Source organism: Melitaea cinxia, chromosome 22, assembly GCF_905220565.1.
Source record: "Melitaea cinxia chromosome 22, ilMelCinx1.1, whole genome shotgun sequence".
NCBI lineage: Eukaryota > Metazoa > Arthropoda > Insecta > Lepidoptera > Nymphalidae > Melitaea > Melitaea cinxia.
This window is the reverse complement of record NC_059415.1, coordinates 10,820,722-10,838,231: the sequence shown is the minus strand read 5'-3', so window position 1 is coordinate 10,838,231 and position 17,510 is coordinate 10,820,722.

Here is a 17,510-nt window from a genome sequence, read left to right as displayed (position 1 = left end):
TATCAAATTGGCATGTCGTATCAAGTATCCGAACATCTTACCCTTTTAAAAGCTCACTCACTCGCTCACTTCAGCCTATCGCAGTCCACTGTTGGACATAGGCCTCTAAAAATTCGCGCCAGCAAAGGCACGAACTCGTGTGTTCTATTATTTTTTATTCATTTTTCAAAAGCATTACCGTAAATTAGATAACTATAAATAGATAACTATAAATACAAACTAAATAAACACATTAAATTTAATGCGCACCAGTTCCGACACTATTTTATTTAACGACATCTATAAGAAACGCAATTTAATCCTTTAATTATCACCATAACAACATCTCAATAAGATATCTCATGGAAATACACTTTTATCTGTAATATTAATTTTATTATGATTCCGCTTAAACTATTCTATAATTTACGTATGTAATAATGGAAGTACGTTAGATGTTTTACAACTTATTTTATTAGCGCATAATGATGCTTTCGAATAAGAAATATATGCGATAAGGACACTCGTAAATATGTGCCTTATTTGACAAATTTCTTCCTTATTACGACTTAATGGCGCGATGGACCAGGAATCGTTAAGCTGGTAATAGACTGAGTTTGTAAATAGATTTATGCTATAACTAGCTGTACCCCGCGGTTTAACACGCGTTAATTTGAGGAAAAAATAGCCTATTTTCAATTCCAATTAGTAGTTCGTGAGATTAGTACGTTTCAACAAACAAAGAAACTTTTCAGCTTAATAATATTATCATAGAAAATATGAGTAGATAATATGAATGGATATAGAAAACGATCTTCGTAATAGTTTCGGAATCAAAACATCCAAATTTTTGTGATGATTAAATCTAAATATGCCCATTGGAAATATAAATAAACTTTGTGTATATATTTATGTCAAGTTCACAAGCCTGAAGCGGGTTGAATTGCAAAAAAAAACTAGTAATACATAGTACACTAATAACAAAAAAAAATCATTGTAAAAGCAGTGTTTGTAGCAGTCAGTTGTCTCAAAAGTAATGGAAATTTTCCTCAATTTTAAGTTCGAAGCGGTAAAATTCATAAAATAGCACACGAACATCGAACTTAGGGTCTTAGGTCATCCGTCATCATTCTCACTACCCGCTCGCGGGCAGTAACGGGTTATTGAAATAGTGGAAATGTTAGGAGTTATCACACTAAACGCGATATCGCTGCGGCGTGATACTTCAGACTATATTAGGGTATCGCACTTTAGAGATATTTAAAACGCGTAAGCTATCTTCATACTAAGCTGACAATCATGTACAGTATGAATAGTTCATTACAATTCACAAGTATTCATTAAGTAAAATAAATAAAAATGTTTGAAATACAAGCACTGTTACTAACGCAAACAACTTAAAGCTTTTATTATAGGAAACGTCAGAATGATACATTTATTTTTATTACACACAGACTCGAGGCAAAAATCATACTGACATCCCGCATCCGCTGTCGTCGGATAACAGAGGTCCTATTACAAACTCACGATACCATTTGTGTGGTCTCTTAATCAACAACTATTGCTAAATAAACGCCGCCATAAACGCCACTATTGTTTACAAATTAATTATTATATAAACTCAATATATAGCTAGTCTCGTACAGTAACATGAAGAGATATCAAAAACAAACTATCGCATAATACTCATTTTTGAAAAAAAAAGTTGACAAATGAAACTAACCGCAAGAAATGCGGGTGACACACAGCACCCGCTTTGCTTGCGGAAGACCACATCGTAAAATGTGCAACTTAATTTTATAAACATGTACGTGCATTTTTAACCGACTTCGAATAAATTTTAAAATGATTTTTTTTTTAGTTCTACTTTATGCTGCGAATTTTAATGATTATTTTTTTCGACTAACTACGTTGTCTTACTTGTTGATGTAAATTGGAGTCGGTTATTTTCTTTGCGAGCAACACAATTATGCGGTTAACAATAAAGCTGTGAGTTCTTAGCTTTAGACTAAGCGTATATGGCATCTTCAGGAATACTCAACACATGGCTACAGGGCAAACATTACCAATGCCTCACGAATTTATATGGAATCTCACATTATCAATAAGTAAGCGTATGCGGCACCGCATTCGGTGTGTTAAGCATCTACGTTCCTAAAAACTACGTTCCTTAACACAATTAGTATGTCAAAAACAAAGTAATTTAACAAATTAATTTATATTGTATATATGTATTATTGAAACTGTTATTTATATACTAATTGATATAAATCATTTCCGAATAAAAAGAATATAAAATATTAATTTGATTATAGTCAACTTAATGTTATTTAGTTTTGATTTGATGTTAAGACTACTTTAATATGTGTATTTAAAGTTGCTATTTTTGTTGTAGCTTCTAACTACTCCAACAGATTGTTTATATATATATATGTAGCTAGATCGGTAAACAAGCGTACTGCTCACCTGATGGTTAACAATTACCGTAGCTTATAGACGCTTACTACAACAGAAGCATCGCAAGCGTCAACCCCACCCCTGATCCAGCTCTGACTATCTTACCCACCAGAGGAACACAACAATTAAGAGCAGTGTTATTTAGGTCTGATCTTCTCTCAGGTCGAGGTACGTCCCCAGACGATCTGCTCCAAATTTTGAGCAGAATATATCCTGCTATGCCTTTTGATTCAGCCTATAATATCCCACTACTGGGCATAGGCCTCTTTCTCCATGTAGGAGAAGGATCAGAGCTTAATCCACCACGCTACTCCAATGCGGGTTGGCGGATATGGCGGATATATTCCCTACTATGAGTAACGATCGCTATCAGGTGTACATGATAACAACCGGGACCGACGGCTTAACGTGTTCTCCGAGGCACGGTGGGGAGACCCACAAGGACTGCATAAACACCCAGACCACGGCAAACACCTGTATGGCCAATACAAATGTTTGTCACGTGCGGGGATCGAACCCGCAACCGCCAGCGCAACAGGTACAATCCATGGCTGTGTCCGTTGCGCCAACGCGGCTATGCCTTAACTCACTAAATTTTTTTAAAGTATGAACTTATAAATATTAAATTTGAATATGCATTCATTTGTAACAATTATATTTATAGTTTTATTACTATACAGGTGTAAAATAATACACAGATGCATAAATAATTAATTTACGTTACATAAGTTTAGACAAGCGATAGACGTATGTCCGGTCTTTAAAACGGTCGCTTGGTTTCTAAAGGTCAGGGTGTTCGTACCGAATACCGATGTGCAGTGACCGTACACAACAAAAAAGTTGAATATAATAATTTAAAGGTCGCATTACATATTGTAAATAAATGATTTTATACAGTTTTTACTCTGTATATTAACCGTTTTATTGACATCAGTTTATAATTAATTTTGTTTATTGACTAGCTGTCACCTGCGGTTTTACATGCGGTAATTTGAAGGAAAAATAGTCTGCTTTCCACGGTAAATAGGATACCTGACACAAAAAGAATTCTTCATTCAAGCAGTTCGTGAGATATACGCGCTTAAAAAAACAAACTTTAGAGCTTTACAATATTAGTATGGATATTAGTTATATAACTTGAAATAGTTGTAAGAATTGAATACGATACATAATAATAAATAATAAACGTACGGGGTCCGGAAACACGCATAATACACAAGCGAAAATGCCCGACCACGATAAACATCTGTTGAACATAATGTTCTTTATTTGAATTTCGCGCCTATTTGTGCAGTCTGTGCGCTTTAATTAATACTTGTCTCTCTCTATAATCTGTTACACCAAGCGACCGGCGTATTACTATTAATTTTTTTATTATTTAAATATATAGTGATTAAAACCTGAGCTACGTCTTTTAATCCAACAACATCTATATGGCCAATACAAATATCTGTCGTCAGCGTATATCGAACCCGTAAACCGTCAGTGTTTAGGCGTAAACCAGAACGGTTGTTATTGATTTTTATAGTCTTCCAAAAAATTACCCACCTATCCTCATGCCCATGCCCTTTAATCCCTTAATTTAATTAAGCTATACGTTAAGACTATCGTACATAAATATCATAATAAAAGATTTAATCATAACATCTCGTATACAAACTTTCTCTCTATAACATTCAAATTTTCCGTAAACGCGATGTGAATTCAAACAAACGAATGGTTTCAACGTATTGAGAGCATGCCTTTGTACCGAGATCTTCATTAAACTTTTAAACGATACCCATTTATTTTATTACATTTAAGGATACGTATGTATGTCAGTGAACCAGAACTTTATATATCTGTTACACAAGAGTCGTAACGCGGTCTCACCTACGTTCAGTTTAAGAACAATAGATCGGTGAATTTTTATGACAGTCATGGTCCCCTGGTATGATTTTTTAAAGCCTACCAACCTTCCTTTTTAAATAAGGATTCTTTTTTTTAATCTTTATTTTTTATAGAGGGTTTGGTCACAGGTTGAACATTTCACCCTCATTTTTACACACTAAATCTTACACACGACGCTTAAGATATGTTTGTACAATTTGATACAATTTTTTTGCTTCTTCGCTAAGAGGAAAAGTAAGGATAGTATTATTAACCCCTATGTTACTACGTATTACATCGTGTTCTGTATAAAAAACGTCTCTTTCGGCTTCAATTCGGACACATTCAGTCAAAATGTGATGGATATCTTCTGTTATTTCGAAATAAGGATTCTTAAAAAAATAAAATAAATAAAGTCTAATTAAGGCAAACGTACTTTTACGAGCTTATATAGTGTCGTTCTTCTCGTTGTTGTCTTTGTTCGAATTGCATGATTTTACTTTTATTCCCTTAATGGATCGTACTGAATTTGAGGAAAATCAAATTTAGTGTTCTAGTTGGTAGTATAATCTTTTTATGGTAAACATTCATTTTTATTGCAGAAAATTCATTGTTGTAACATAAAAGAATTATGTTATCTTCGATAACGTAATTTATTAGACTAAAACTACAAACTTCACCTTTAAAAAATATTATTAAAAGGAGTCCTTTAGGCAAGGTTCCGAAGATACTGGCAGCGTTCCCCTTTTGAATAGCTAGACTAATTCTTTGTCCAAAGTAGCTGCCAGCTCTTCGGTCTCATGTGACGTCAAATAACCTTTTTACTATTTCCTTAAAAAGTCTTATAGCGCTAGGACCCCACAGACTAAGGGTCTCGACATCGAATGGGACAAAATTATATTATCATTTAATCTTTTTATGGAGATTAGTTAAGTTTGGGCTTCAGTATAGATTAAATATTCAATTCACAACCAAATCCAGTTCACAAAATGCCCTCTGAAAAAAAACAACATTTCTCCAGTATTCATAACTTGAGGTCCTATTACATTTTTATTACATGTATAGATGCAGTTTGAGACTCACCGTTCCAAAGAATATGTCAAAAAACCAGCATCTAGTAGGTTTTTTTTTTTTTTTTTTATAGAAGAGGGGGCAAACGGACAGTTGGCTCACCTGATGGTAAGTGAAAACAACATCCACAAACACCCGCTACATCAAAGGATTAGCAGGCGCGTTGCCGGCCTTTTGAACACAGCAGAAATTTCCTGCTCAAAATATGGAGCAGGCCTGACTGGGGTAGTACCTCGACCTTACAGAAGATCACAGCAAAATAATACTATTTTCAAGCAGTATTGTGTTCCTATTGGTGAGTAAGGTGACCAGAGCTCCTGGGGGGGTTGGGGATTGGGTCGGTAAGGCGCTTGCGATGCTTCTGGTGTTGCAGGCGTCTATAAGCTACGGTAATCGCTTACCATCAGGTGAGCCGTACGCTTGTTTGCCGATCTAGTGACATAAAAAAAAAATCTGTCAGAAACGTTCTTCCATACTTTGTAGGGTTTACTACCTTTATGCTATCTTTCGGAAAGCAATTTTGCCCAGCTGTGGGAAATTTATGGGCTATTTACTAAACACGAAATCCCCTCAACAAAACCTTAGGTCATTAAAATCTAGTGTACGGTGAACGTGACATTTCGATGCGACTTTTTACGATGTCATAAACAACAGTATTGTCTTGCTGGGGGTCGTTAACATCGCCTTCACGAACCTACCTTATGTCTAACATTAAAACATTACAGGCAATTTTATACCTTATTTAAATACACATAGAATCTATTTTTTATTAATCTCTATTATATTTTTGTTTGATTTGATAGATGTTTAGAATCTCGGAGAACTTAACATGAAGCTAGTTTTATAGCGAAATAAATGGCGTTTTCGTTTTAAATATTTTGTTTTATTTATTAGTTCATAATATTCTCGCATGTGATAGTATATTTTTATAGACTTCCCGATCGTAATAGTGTTGAGGTACCAGGAAATCATCAGTATCGAGGAGTTAGTAACATTATAATGAAGTTATATACAAAAAGGTTCCTTAAAAATGATCTATTATTTTTTTAAATTAACTGGACTTCCAAAGTGTTTTGATTTTTTTTTTATTGTATTGAACTTCCAAGCTTCATATTGTTATGTGATAATTTCTTAAATACGATTTTGTAAAAGATTTCATAAATTATAATAGAATCGATCGTTAAATTAATGAAAAGAATGAATAAAGCAGTCAGCAAACGGTTGGAAATACTTTAAAACAAGTATTGCTTTAAACAAACTGCCACTAATTAAATACATTTTAGTTAACCTCTTCAATTTTTCAGTAAAGCTAAATAATTTACAAAGCCATACACTTTAAATATCTCGTCGGTGCTTTAAAGATAAGTCGATATATATTTTGCATGCAAAATAAACGCTTAAAAAGAAAATCGTAAGGTTAGATTCACCATATTTATTTTATTACTAGCTTTTATCGTGGCTTCGCTCGCGATGGTCTAGATTTATAGAGTAGAGTATCTAGATTTGTCTAGAGAAGATAAATGATAATAATTTTATGAGATTCAGTATTAAAACGAGTGTGCTTTAGATCACACGACTGAAGTAAAACTTCTTTAGCAATAGGCCTGTACTGTATCTTAGATATACGAAACGTAACTGGCTATGAGAGAAAGAGAGATTGAAAGTGTTTGCTTGTATTTCTCCTTCTTGCTCCATTCGCCCGATCACACTTTTCATAACGCTCGCATCACGCATTCACCAGCTTACTTCCCAAGTCAAGCGTCTGTAAAGAAGTTTTACTTCAATAATTACTAAAAAAAATTGTTTAATCGATATGGAACATAAAAAAAATTAATATGTATACTCGTACATTTGCCAAATATTTTCATTAAGTTTCATGTTCATTATAAATTTTTGAGATATTTTCGTGATTCTTTCGCTAATCCCAATTGAAATAGTGAGGCCTTCCCTTTTGAGTTCGTAGGAAAGTCGCCAGGGTGGGGTTACACCCGTAATCTCTTAGAAACTATGCATTTTCGAGGATGAAAGGTAGCCTATGTCCGTTCCGCGTACCTAAGCTTTATGCATGCCGAATTTCATGGCGATCAGTCCAGCCGGTGAGCCAGAAAGTGGAACAAAATAAACAAATTCCCTTTCACATTTATATTATTAGTAGGGCTTGACAATGTTGAGCAGAATATTACCTGCTTCTTTTATGAAAATATAAGTCTGTGCTTCCCGTGATGAGTGATGTAACTCGAGTAATTAAACCCTTTTTGCGATTTTAACATGGGCATTCTTAGAAAAAAACTAACGAACTTTTAAGTCAAATTCATGTTCTTTTTAAAAGATAGGCTATTTTTTATCCTGATATTTCAATTAAATCGAAATTTGCAAATAAAACTTCGGAACACAGCTGGTGATAAATATTTCTTCGCAAAGATGATTACAAAAAACATAGTAATAAGTTAGTTCATCGCGCTCTGAAGCCCATACTTATTATGGAGAGCCCTCAGTGACTCTCGAGTGCGATACCCTTGCTATTCACAATATTCAAAGCCTTTCCAATGTTTTTTTAAGCTAAGAAAACTCCACTGTTGCACGTTTCAAATAACTTATTCTCACTCATGAAATTTAAATTTATTTTCCTTAAGTTCTTTATATTTTCAGATTTGATTTAATAAGTTTCTAGCATTCTAATGCTGGTTATATGCTTTTTTTCTCTTCGACTGCACCCAATCGCATATTCTCTTTATGTTCGTTATTATTAGAATAGTTTGGAGGAAGAAAATAAAATAAAATCGATATCTACACAAAAATATATAAAAGTACAAATCTTTATAAGTCAGCATTAATAATAATAATAATAAAGCCTTTTATTTCCAAGAACCAAAAAATAGTAACCTAATACATGTGTTTATAAAATATCCCTTATCTCGGTGTGCCTCTTGGCATAAGCCTCCTCCAGTGATATCCATTAAGCTCTGTCCTGCGCAAATCTAGTCCACAGATAAGTTGATAAGTCAATTATTAAAATATAAATAAAAAATGCTGAAATCTAGCAAGGCTAGTTATAAGTCTATTGCTAAATCGACAATTGTCACTTGCGTCACCGTGGATTGTGTTCTTACAACATCTCGAGCTAAGGGTCAAATAACGTGAAGGCATGTTAAACTATTTAATACCTTAAATAAACACGTATAAGGAAGATATTTATTTGTTTGCCTTAATTGAATGTAATTGATATATCAAAATAATAATACATATTTTAACCGACTAAAAAAAGGAGGAGGTTCTCCATTCGATTTTATTTTTGTACTTTTCGGTGGGTGGAACGATGTCGATGAAAAAAAATTTAATCGTTAATTATAGTTAATATCATTTAGGTATTAAAATAATTTTGAATGTGTACACAAACCTAACCTAAACCTTTACCCATTACTTGAAGACGGTATTCGAATCTGACCCTTGACCTTTGACATCACAATCTAAGTCTTTCGTCGCGTCCTTGACTTCTGTTCGACCTCAGTTTGAATCGCTGACACACTTAGAAATATTTACTAATTATGATTTATTTTGATGAATACTAAAGGGTTTTAATATTTTTTTTTTTATAATTATCTTAATTTTTTTTTTTTTATCTTAATGCAGCATAAATTTTTATAATTATATTATAGTATTAATTACATACACCAAATCAATCAACAAATGTACGAGCTTAACTTCCCAGATAGCAGTGAATTCAATTTTTGTTACGTTTGTTATGGCCAGTAAGGTTTGTTTAAAAGTAAACATAGTGCAAAGCTCGCCGTGTCATCTACCATGATACTGTACCACATGACATGTAGTTAGATTTAGCAATGCTGACTTTCTGCAAGACATATTATTATTATATACCTTATTGCACTAAAAAAGAATATACATAAAATTACATGTGTAGTTGCTGGCAAAGGTGTAGATACTTATCCCTAGAAGAGATCTCTTCCAGTCAACCAATGGTCATAAGAGAGTGTCATATAGCGGGGGAGACAGTGCAAGAAATAACAAGTTAAAGAAAATAGCTAAATAACTGTTATATATTAGATACTTGCAAGTATAAATACATACACTTACATAGACGGGTCCTGGAGTGGAGACCGCGTCTTGGCAAACGCAGTGTGGGACGTCCTCCGGCCCGTTGGACCGACGATCTACGTAAGATTGCCGGTGTAGGCTGGATGAGGATTGCGGAAAACCCGGATGTTTGGCGCGAACTTGGGGAGGCCTATGTCCAGCAGTGGACTGAAATAGGCTGAGCTGCTGAGCTGCTACATAGACACATGTACATACAAACGTACATATATATGTACATACGAGTATATACTGAGTTACATAATATTTAAATTCTTGTCGCTTCTTGTAAGCAGAATTTTCATTCCGAATCGGTTGTAGCTTCACGTCAACTAGAATTAACCAAAACATGTTATATACTTTGTAAAACGTGATGCAAGAGTTTGAAGGCTTTATTTGATAAAGAGATGTTTAGTTTTTAAAAATGGCTTTAATAAAACAAATATTCTCTGTTAAACGGTTCACCTTTTTGATTTTCGAATTTTATTGCAGTAATATATAGGGGACAGCATGTATGAACAAACTCACAGTTAACCAATTTTGGAGTGATGACAAAACCTAATGCGGTAATCAATTATCGTTATTGTGTTTCGACCTTAAGAGGTCACGAGGTCATTTCGTAATCGTTACGTGAAAATTATAATTATAATGAAATACGCAAAACGTTACTCATAAAACAATTTTTATTATGCGTCATAATTCTTAAATGTTGCTTATTTAAATACCTCGTCACCGTGTAGTTTCTGTAAATGTTTAGACATAAATATTACATAATTATAATGTTCGTATGCATTTACGAAAATTAACTTAACCTCTGATAGAATTAAACCTGCTATCGTGTTGTCCTATCTGCATAAAATGTATAACGATTCAGTGTCTAACATTCCACTGCTGGGCATAGGCCTCTTTCCCCATGTTGGAGAAGGATCAGAGCTTAATCCACCACGCTACTCCAATGCGGGTTGGCGGATATATTCCCTACTATGAGTAACGATCGCTATCAGGTGTACATGATAACAACCGGGACCGACGGCTTAACGTGCTCTCCGAGGCACGGCGGGGAGACCCACAAGGACTGCACAAACACCCAGACTATGGAAAACACCTGTATGGCCAATACAAATGTATGTCATGTGCGGGGATCGAACCCGCAACCGCCAACGCAACCGGCACAATCCATAGCTGTGACCATTGCGCCAACGCGGCGTCTTCATTGTGGTTGTATAAATAACCATTTATACAACTACAATAATGCACACCGAGCAGAAGTCGAACCCGCAAACCGTCGGTATTTTAGGCGTTTACAAGCGCAACTACACCCAAGCATTTGTTGGTCAAACTTTATAATGCCTACAGAAACATATTCAAACATTTATATGCGTATATAAATGGACGAAAAATTCAAAATTTTCCTTTAAAATGTCAGTAGTTTTATGCCTTAGTAGTTTTTACGAGTAGCTTTGGCTATGAAGGAACTGGGAACTAAGACCCACTGGTGAAATATCTTTAAAAACAAAAAAATATTTAAATCAAATATATAATCAATAAAAAAATATAATCAATAAAAATATATAATCAATCAAATTTCTTTAAGAAAATTTATTCATTCATTCAGATTAATGGAACAAAAAAATTACGAAAATTTTACACTCGTCATAGCGTCAAAACTCAAACAAAAGATTTCAACGAGATTGATGTTATTACATAATTTTGTATTTTTCATTATACAAAAAAATCATGTCAGTTAACAAGTGTACGATCGCATATAACAGTATTGTGGGTATACTTGTATATACTGTTTTGACTTACAATCAATATAAATTATTCTTTTCTAGTTATTAATTACCTGCCCAGCAGCGTGGTGACTACGGGCAACACATATGAGTTCACGTCATTTTTGGCGCGAACTTAGGAAGGTCTATGTCCAGCAGTGGACTGCAATAGGCTGATGTGAAGTGAAATTATTAATTATTCGGAGTATATACATAAACTGCTGAAGAGTTTGTTTGTTTAAATCTTAAAATTCACTTGTTTGAATTAAAAAAATATTTTTCTGTTGAATAGTCCATTTACCGCGGAAGGCTATAGGCTATTTTTTCCTTAAATTAACGTGTGTGAAACCGCGGGACACAGCCAGTTATAATACATATGTAGTTACGAAAGAAGAAGACTGTCTTGCAAATATTCGCATATTTTTTCCTCTGGGCTATTTCGACTTACATTTATATGTTGTTCATTTCTAATTATTAATTACAAGCAATATATAAACCTCCTTTCGAATGATTTATATAAAGTTATCTCGGTATTGACATTGACAACTACATTATATATTGTTTCATAATTTTTAACGAGACACGCCGATACATTTGCAGTGATAAGGCCCTTGACCTCTGTGGCTTGTGGTCCAAATTATAAACTGTAGCGGTTTCGATAATTGGACATTTTATTATGAAACTTTGGTAATCGAAACTACAAACAAAATAAAGTAATGATGAAATATTAAATATATATATATATATATATATATATATATATTAGTCTCGTACGTTCTAAGTTTCTGGCATTCAAACAAATAAGGTCTTTAAGCTTTGATATTATTTCTATGAAAAAAAAACATACAAAAAATTAATTTAATTAATATAATCTACTTAACTATATATCGTTAGACTCACAAAAAAACTAATGCAATAAAATTCTATACTTTACTAAGAAAATCAACTTACAAGTACTGTCAAAATAACCACTAACATCTATAAGTCCATTAAAAATATATTTAAACATGTGTCATAAGCAAGAACAAAACCTCAGTCACTGACGTAATCAGCTAACGCATCAGTTCACGGTCAAAATAGGTCACATATGATTTACTTAAAAATAAATGAAAATCGCTATAAGCTCGTGACTTATACCTTGACGCAAAATCTGACCGTCCCGTTAATGAGATACTGACCGATATGCGGGGGAAAGGTCAGCTCTTGACTTTGCCCCATTGTACACTATACAGTAAAACATACACACACCATAATAATCCTTATTATTATTACACAAGACATATAATAGCGTGTACGTTTGCTTCAATAGAAATAGTAATTTTAAGCTTATTGGTCTTATTACCTGATCTGTACAAGTGATAAAATTGTATAGAATTGCCTGTATGTGAATTCAGTATTATATAAAGTTGTTTTGATTCGCTTCTAGTCGACTTCGAAAAAAGGAGGTCCTATTCCTTATAGTCGAACTTGCATGGTCTCATTCAAATTTGATTGATATCTGACTACTTTTTAAGTAAGCCCTAATAATTCGTGTTAAATTGATTATTTTTTCGACTACCAACGTTAGCGGCATCTATTTCGCGACTTACAATCTAGAGAAAACTGACGTATCCTACATCGCGCTATCAAAATTATCAGAGTGATTGAGTACCTATATATATAAGAACCCGACAACAACCGTCGGGGCAGTAGCCCACCAGACATAACACCCCGGTCTGGTCGGAGAATCCTCCCTTTTCAATGGGGGATGAGGGTCTTCACACCCTGTTCTTCCCTTCTCACCCTCAAACTAGTTCCCGACGTGACTCCTCACACTTACCCCTCAAAACATTTTATTGCTTGTCGATGAAAACGGAAGTCGGTCTTTTTCGTTAGGGAGCAAAAACAACTATAATATTAGTTTCTACCCTAGTTTGTACAACGGCCTGTCTCTTTCACAACTGAAACGTGAAAATATTTAGCCTAAAATCCATTTAAATAAATAGACCATCAATCTCAAGAAATATATCGTAAAACGATTTTGTACATTCTGTTTTTAAACGGTTTTATTTAGCTCACCCCGTTTGTTTTATTTATTTTTTATTATTTATTCTTGGGTCAAATTTAGTAATTCAAATTTCACCCTCTTCCTGTCAACCGATTAATCTGAAATTTTGTATACACTTTGGATTTTGGTGACAATACAATTATGTTTATTCATTATCATTATAAATTCAAGATGGCCGCCGCTACAAAATGGCGGATTATTTATGTTTTATTAATCCCATCAATATGGGTATCAAATGAAAGGGCTCAACAAGCAGAATACAATATACTATAAAAAATTGAAATCCAAGATGGCGGCCGCTACAAAATGGCGGATAACGTAGGTTTTATCGATCCCATCAATATGGGTATCAAATGAAAGGGCTCAACAAGCAGAATACAATATACTATAAAAAATTGAAATACAAGATGGCGGCCGCTACAAAATGGCGGATAACGTAGGTTTTATCGATCCCATCAATATGGGTATTAAATGAAAGTGCTCAACCAGTATAATCAATGTACTATATAAAATTAAAATCCAAGATGGCGGCCTCTACAAAATGGCGGATAACTTAGGTTTTATCAATCCCATCAACATGGGTATCAAATGAAAGGTCTCAACAAGTAGAATACAATTTACTATGCAAAATTGAAATCTAAGCTGGCCGCCGCTACCAAATGTCTGATAACAATTTTTTATCAATCCCACCAATATGGGTATCAAATAAAAGGGCTTGACAAGAAGAATACAGTGCACTATACAACCTCAATATTTAAGATGGGCCTTGCAATAATGAAGCACTAAATGAATTAAACAGAATGCGAAATAAAAACTAAAAACTAGAAAATAAAAATAGGTAAAAAAACTTTTTAAGTTAAACGGTTTTATGTTAAACATACATTGCAATGTTTAAGATAAATGTACTAAAAACCAAAAAATAATAAAAAAGATACAGTCGTGGGAATTATAAACATATGCATAGACTAGACTAAAATAAAACCGTGGGGCACGTCAATTGTCTACAAATTATCGACTTAATGTGCGATAGAAGAATCGTTTAATTCGTCGTTAAAATAGACAGTTGGGCCGCAGACGGTGAGGAAATTACTTACTATTTTCTTGCTCATGGAAATTCCAATAGTTATACACTCCATGTAAATAAAAGAGATGTTTCAACTAGTTTATCGTTGGACATTCACACTGCTGGCTGGCGAGGAATCGTTTCACTGCTCGTAGTTTGTCTTTAATCGACAAAACATATGATAAAAATACTACTCGCTCACCACTATGAAACCCTAAAACTCGCTTATAATCGAGCTTGCTAGCTTGTTTCCACATTCTAGCCCTACTTATCACACGTCCATCGTTGTCGGTTGAACAACTGCCTAATTATTGTGTAACATTACAAAACAAACATTTTAATCAACGATTGTAGACAATTGACGTGCCCCACGGTTTTATTTTAGTCTAGTCTATGCATATGTTTATAATTCCCACGACTGTATCTTTTTTATTATTTTTTGGTTTTTAGTACATTTATCTTAAACATTGCAATGTATGTTTAACATAAAACCGTTTAACTTAAAAAGTTTTTTTACCTATTTTTATTTTGAAATAAAACAAAGAAAATATTAAGCCTCAATGTATTTTTATGGAAATCCAAAGACTTATTTAAATATTAAAAAACCTTCAGTGGCTCCGATCACAAATTTCACAAGGACGCAAATTACAAATGTCAATTTTAATATTGAGAAAAAGAATCAATTTGCTGGAGTAAATTCTTTCTCACAGAGATTTATTGCAAATGGATTTTTTATAACAATTTCACGGGAATATGTATCTTATGGCTTATGTAATAAGTATGATAATTGCATGCTTCCAATATCTCATTGAAAATCTTGTAACATCCTCTGTAACCCTAAATTAACTTAAGTAATTTCCTGCCAATCATGTAACGTTATACCTCTCTAGAATGAGATGATTTGTGCTTGATCGCTTATGTACACTTTTATTAAAAAGTTAGTAAACACAAAAATATTAAGATCGGTGAAAGGGAGGAAGCAGGACTTCATATATTTTAGTTTTCTTTTTATTTTAAATTAAAAATAAAGGACAATAATTGTGTTGGTCGCAAACGAAAATAATACCGACTTCAATTTATGTAAGATTGTTGTTGTCGGCTGGATGAAGATTGCGGAAAACCGGTATATCTGGCGCGAACTTGGTGTGGCTTATGTCCAGCATTGAAATAGGCTGAACCGACTGACTGACTGACAATTTACAGTGACAAGTCATAAAGTAGTCAAAAAAATAATATATAATAATAAAATTTTAGGCTACATATTTTAAGACCATTTCTATACTATATAACTCGCACTGCCATTTACTTATCATTGATCAATTATCATTGATCAATGCAATACTTATCATGTAATTATGTTTGCTCGCAAACGAAAATAAAACCGACTTCAATTACATCGACAAGCAATACAACGTAAGTAGACGAAGAAATAGCCAATTAAATACGCCTTATCAAAGGTTACTCAAAAAAACATTGATTACATCTCTATCAAATATTTCAATAAAAAAAAAAAAATAATCATTTAAATCAGTACACCCATTGAAACGTTATGCGGTATAATACAATGTAGGTCGACGAAAAAAATAGTCAAGTAAATACGCATTATTAAATATAACTCGAAAATTACTTGTTAGATTTCAACTAAATTTAAATGTGGTCCCACACATGACACGAACAACAAAAAATAAATGGCGTTTTAAAGTTAATCGCATTATATTTATAGAAAAGTCAAGCGATGCACTTTGTACGTGTGAAATGGGTGTTATTTATATTTAAAAACATTGTAAGTAGGGATTTTAAAATTGTAAATTAAGTATGTTATTTATATGGTCTTATTGCGAACCATTTGTCTGCCTTATTTTAGTAGCGATTTCATACTTATACCGGTTGCTAGGTAAAGTTGTGTTTACATGGATGTAGTCATTTCACTTACCGTTAAGTGGAAAAAACCTTCCCATTACTTTTTAAGTACTTCAACCTCTTAGAACATTACAATTAAATGTTACTGGTCTTAATTATTTTTGTGTTCCTGTGTGAATAAGGGGATCAGAGCTCCTAGAGTAGATTAGGGGCAAGGTCGGCAAAGTGCGTGCAAAGCTTCTGGTGTTACAGGCGTCTATAGGTAACCGCTTACCATCAGGTGAGCCGTACGCTTGTCTGTCTATATAGTTATATAAACTGTGTGTGTACTTATGTACGCACGTAAGAAGTTATATTTCATTCACTAGCTAACTTCACGTAGCTAAATTCTTCTTCGTTGAGTAGTTAACTTCAGGGTGTCGGTTTTTTTATGACGGTGCGCGCGTATCGTAAAAATTGACTCTCATCATTTATCCCTAACGCACCAAACGAAGTATAACTTCAAAAATATAGGCACATAGCTAGTAATACTCAGTAGTGTTATGTTCCTGTTGCATGTATTAAAGGAGTATTGAAGTGTTGGAGTATTCAACGCGCTTGTGATGCTCCTGATGTTACCTACATAGGTAAGTACATAAGCTATTGGAAACGCTTATATGAGAAGAATCATATATAAGCTTGTCTTAGATAATTGTTTAAAAAAAACGATTTGACACGCAATTCAGATATCCACATCAAGATCTTAGATCATTGATGGAATATGTGTATTAAAAAAGAAACCCGTCAATAGAGCTGTTCAGCCCACTGAGTAAGATGCGAACGCAATATTTGCAACATGCATAAAGATTTACAATCAAAAACTTGAATGTGCTTATTGCGCTCAATTTAGAAAAAGTTTAGGATAGTTGTATAAATACGTAAGTGATCGTGCGTTTTTTTTATATTGTATTATTTTATAAATTAAAATAGGGTTTTGCAGTATCGAATGACTTGACGATAACGATAAAATCTGTGATTTGGTTATTTTAATTTAATATTAATACTTCTGTGAATCAAACTAGTTTTTAACCGACCTCAAAAAATGAAGAGATTTTCAATTTGACTATATTTTATGTACCTCAGTACTTTTTTACTAAGTGAAACAATTTCGACTATTCTTTTTTTAATCGAAATTTGGCCCTTTCTTTTGGTCTTATTTAAATTTAATCGAGATCTGACAAGAACTTTTTATGTTATCTCAAATAATGCGTATTTACTCAACTATTTTTCATTGACCTACGTTGTATTATTATTAATAGTCGAT